Consider the following 5,481-nt stretch of genomic DNA (forward strand, 5'->3'; position numbering starts at 1 on the left):
TTGGACTGGATTATTTCTTTTAAATTCTCTATAAAAGGGGCACCTACCAAATCTTTTCTTCTTGGTCTCCTCCCGGTCCGAGATGGTGACCATTGTTACTCTCTGACGGCTTCCACGGCGTCTGGACTTAGCCTTCTTCTTTGCTCTACCAGCTGGAAAAACAACGTCACTTGTGATCATTCTAACCAATTATCAGCTTGCACTCTGATACCATCAGTGTAAGGAAATGTTTTTCTTCGACTGCACGCAGACTCACAAACGCACTCAAGCACACACACACGGACACACAGAGTAATGTACACACTGAAATATTCATACTGCGTGGCTGTCATTCACAGTCCAGACTCCCTACGGTCTGCAGAATCCCTCCCCGTCTTGAAGAAACACCTGAAGACATCTACTGAGAACACCTCAGTAAGTGATGACTGGTACTGTGGCTCTCGTGTTTAGAACACACTTAAGCAGAGCAAGTTCTGGTCTCTAGCATACATGTTATTATTCCCTCATTATTGTCATATACGCGCACATAGTTATACAGTAATACACACAGAATCACATACGTACACACACAGTAATGGAGGGGGGACAACATGTGGCCTGCGTGTCACCAGGGTCTTTCACATCGGCCCACGCAGAAAATATGGGGACATGTTTTGTGGGATAATTTAAGATCACTAAATCACTAAAGCAGCAATATCCCTCCTCTCAATCACATTGGCTCTGAGCAATAACTGTTTAAATCCTCTCACTCACTCACTCACTCACTCACTCACTCACTCACTCACTCACTCACTCACTCACTCACTCACTCACTCACTCACTCACTCACTCACTCACACGCTCATCGCACACACACAAACAAGCTCACACGCACTCTTTCTCACGCACAACTTACACACACACTCTTCCCAGTTCCCGATTCCCAATGCAATATTCCCTCTGTGAGCCCAACCCTCTCCCTGTGATTGGACGACACTGTGGATCAGAGTGAGCGTACATTAACCTGATGACCACTGATTGGTCAACGAGCAACAGGTGTGGGAACCCTTCCTCTCTCTCTCTCTCTCTCTCTCTCTCTCTCTCTCTCTCTCTCTCTCTCTCTCTCTCTCTCTCTCTGTCTCTCTCTCTCTCTCTCGTGTGTAAAGTGGGTCAGTAAGTGCTTCGATTCTACTTACAGTCAGGGCCTTCAACGATGAAGATGTACACCAAAAGTGCAAATATCCTTTAAGTACATATAAAACAAAATCTTGAAATAACTAAAGCAACGGCTTTTATGTGTTACACTATAAAGACAAGAGATATCGATAGATAGAGGAATCTCTCAGATAGCACTTGTTATGCTACCATTACGTCTGCACATTATTACGTCTCCTATTGCACTCCTACCATCCCTGGAGAGGGATCCCTCTTCTGGGTTCCTTCTCCAGGTTCCTTGATATAAGGGGGGGTTTCCCTGCCCTTTGGGGGGCTAGGGTCAGGGGGCGTCCTTTAAGAAGCGGCCTGCGAAGCCCTTCAGATCTCTGGTCCAGGGCGTTCTAAACAGTTTGACCTGATGGGGATGTGGTGTTTCAAGGCTGCTCGGACGGCCGGGGAGTTTCCCCCACAGAGCCATCCCCCCAAATACAGACATGTTGCCATGGCTGAGAATATATTGTGAAATACACACACACACCGCACACCACACACCACACACACACCCACACACACACCACACACACACCCACACACACACACACACACACACACACACACACACACACACACACACGGTCACTTTGGCAAAAAAAAAATCTAAACATAAATCTTAACTGTATTTGGAGGAAATCATACTTTTTTGGATCATTGTTTTGGACTGGATTATTTCTTTTAAATTCTCTATAAAGGGGCACCTACCAAATCTTCTCTTCTTGGTCTCCTCCCGGTCCGAGATGGTGACCATTGTTACTCTCTGACGGCTTCCACGGCGTCTGGACTTAGCCTTCTTCTTTGCTCTACCAGCTGGAAAAACAACGTCACTTGTTTTCATTCTGACCAATTATCAGCTTGCACTCTGATACCATCAGTGTAAGGAAATGTTTTTCTTCGACTGCACACAGACTCACAAACGCACTCAAGCACACACACACGGACACACAGAGTAATGTACACACTGAAATATTCATACTGCGTGGCTGTCATTCACAGTCCAGACTCCCTACGGTCTGCAGAATCCCTCCCCGTCTTGAAGAAACACCTGAAGACATCTACTGAGAACACCTCAGTAAGTGATGACTGGTACTGTGGCTCTCGTGTTTAGAACACACTTAAGCAGAGCAAGTACTGGTCTCTAGCATACATGTTATTATTCCCTCATTATTGTCATATACGCGCACATAGTTATACAGTAATACACACAGAATCACATACGTACACACACAGTAATGGAGGGGGGACAACATGTGGCCTGCGTGTCACCAGGGTCTTTCACATCGGCCCACGCAGAAAATATGGGGACATGTTTTGTGGGATAATTTAAGATATGTTCATATGAATGACAAACTTTATAGAATTATGTTAAATTCATAAGTACCCCTGATATCACTTCAGTTAAATGAGCAGCCATTATTAAAAGACAAAATTGTTGATTACATAAACCATAGTCACTCTAATGTCACGTTGCACTACCATTAATAATAAGTAATGAAAAAACTAAACTTGTGTTCTGCTCCCTAAAGTTACTCTGCACTCTGTTCCACGTATATAACGGACATATATCATAAAACACACAACTACTTGAGATGCCTATCAGTAGTCCGTAACTCATGGGCGTAATCACACGTATAGTAAGGTTAATGTGAGCTTTTTGTCTCGAACACACACATGTCGTTAATTAGGAGAACAAATCTGTCTGTAGGGTCGCTGGTTCATCAGGTCGGTCCCTTTGGCTAAAAACGTTTTCTAAAAGTACATTTCAAATGTATGAAGAAGAAAAGACGTTTTTTTAATGGATTATCTATTTTAACTCCTCTCTAATGGTCACCTACCAAATCTTCTCTTGCGCTCCCTCCGGTCCAAAGACGTGTCCTCAGGTTCCTCAGAGAGTCGGCTAGCCATGGTTCCTCCCTGACAGCTTCAGATACGTCTGCTCTCAGGAGTCGGTTCTGCTATATCAGCTGGAAAAAACACGTTGCATGTTTTAATTCTGAGGAGTCCTCAGCCTGCAATCTGATATCATCAGTGTCAGGAAGTGACAGTGGTGACACTCTTATCAGAGTGAAGACACTCTTATCAGATGTCTTCAGTTGACACACGGACTCCTGCAAGCACAAACAGACACAAGATTATTTTTCATTGAATATAAATATACAACGTACATAGGTATAATATAGCAGACAGCGTAGTGGACATGTCTAGGAGCCAACTACAGATTTGTATTCATATTTGAATACAACTTAAGTCACCACATTATGGGAACGGCAGAATTAGTTTGTTTTGTTGACGTTGTCTGTGTCTGTGTGTATGTTTGTGTGTGTGTGTGTGAGAGAGGAGGGTTATGGCTGTTTTAGTGATGTGGTTGACATGGTGTGAATTATTGCAACTGTTTGTTCGTCTGAATTCTGCATTCTCCGTTCGCAAACAACATGAACAATTATTACTATTGTAAAATGACAATCGGAAGAGTGACTTTTTTGCCAGGACAAGTGAAAGGTAAATGTACTTATCCCAGGAGCAAGGCCTCATAAACACATGCACACACACACACACACACACACACACACACACACACACACACACACACACACACACACACACACACACACACACACACACACACACACACACACACCTTTGCTGTTGTGCAAGCTGTGATGGACACTTGTAGACCAACACTATTCTCAATTCAGTCCATACTAATTTTATTTAAAGTAAAATATTTACAAGCCAGGGCAACATGTTAGTGTTCGGCTGTTGGGGGAAACTAGAATAGATCTCACTGAACCAGATAATCTTAACCAGATCTATTCAACAAGCTATTTTGTATTGCAAGAGAATATCATCAAACTATCATCATGATCCTTTATAACAAGGCTAATATAGTTATGGGAATGAAGGATAATAAAAAATCAAGCTGTTGAGAATTATTTTATTAAACCTTCATATAAGGCTTACATACTAATAGCAATGAAGAAACTTATTTATCTTCATTTCCTCCTTTGCACCGCTGCATATCCAGATACGTAGAGCTATAGGACGCTACACCCTTGCCTCGTTATCTGTGGTTTGTGTGTGTGTGTGTGTGTGTGTGTGTGTGTGTGTGTGTGTGTGTGTGTGTGTGTGTGTGTGTGTGTGTGTGTGTGTGTGTGTGTGGGTGTGTGTGTGGGTGTGTGGTGTGCGGTGTGTGTGTGTATTTCACAATATATTCTCAGCCATGGCAACATGTCTGTATTTGGGGGGATGGCTCTGTGGGGGAAACTCCCCGGCCGTCCGAGCAGCCTTGAAACACCACATCCCCATCAGGTCAAACAGTTTAGAACGCCCTGTACCAGAGATCTGAAGGGCTTCACAGGCCGCTTCTTAAAGGACGCCCCCTGACCCTAGCCCCCCAAAGGGCAGGGAAACCCCCCCTTATATCAAGGAACCTGGAGAAGGAACCCAGAAGAGGGATCCCTCTCCAGGGATGGTAGGAGTGCAATAGGAGACGTAATAATGTGCAGACGTAATGGTAGCATAACAAGTGCTATCTGAGAGATTCCTCTATCTATCGATATCTCTTGTCTTTATAGTGTACCACATAAAAGCCGTTGCTTTAGTTATTTCAAGATTTTGTTTTATATGTACTTAAAGGATTTTTGCACTTTTGGTGTACATCTTCATCGTTGAAGGCCCTGACTGTAAGTAGAATCGAAGCACTTACTGACCCACTTTACACACGAGAGAGAGAGAGAGAGAGAGAGAGAGAGAGAGAAGAGAGAGAGGAGAGAGAGAGAGAGAGAGAGAGAGAGAGAGAGAGAGAGAGGAAGGGTTCCCACACCTGTTGCTCGTTGACCAATCAGTTGTCATCAGGTTAATGTACGCTCACTCTGATCCACAGTGTTGTCCAATCACAGGGAGAGGGTTGGGCTCACAGAGGAATATTGCATTGGGAATCGGGAATTGGGAAGAGTGTGTGTGTAAATTGTGCGTGAGAAAGCGTGCGTGTGAGCTTGTTTGTGTGTGTGCGATGAGCGTGTGAGTGAGTGAGTGAGTGAGTGAGCAAGTGAGTGAGTGAGTGAGTGAGTGAGACGATTTAAACAATTATTGCTCAGAGGTGGTGTGATTGAGAGGAGGGATCTGGCTGTTTTAGTGATGTGGTCTCATGAAAAAGTTAATGTTGACACGCACACACAACACACACACACACACACACACACACACACACACACACACACAGACACACACACACACACACTTACACTTTTGCTGTTGTGAAAGCTGTCATGGAAACTTGAAGACCGACACTAT

This window comes from Gadus morhua, chromosome 22 (genome assembly GCF_902167405.1).
Source record: "Gadus morhua chromosome 22, gadMor3.0, whole genome shotgun sequence".
Taxonomy (NCBI): Eukaryota; Metazoa; Chordata; class Actinopteri; order Gadiformes; family Gadidae; genus Gadus; species Gadus morhua.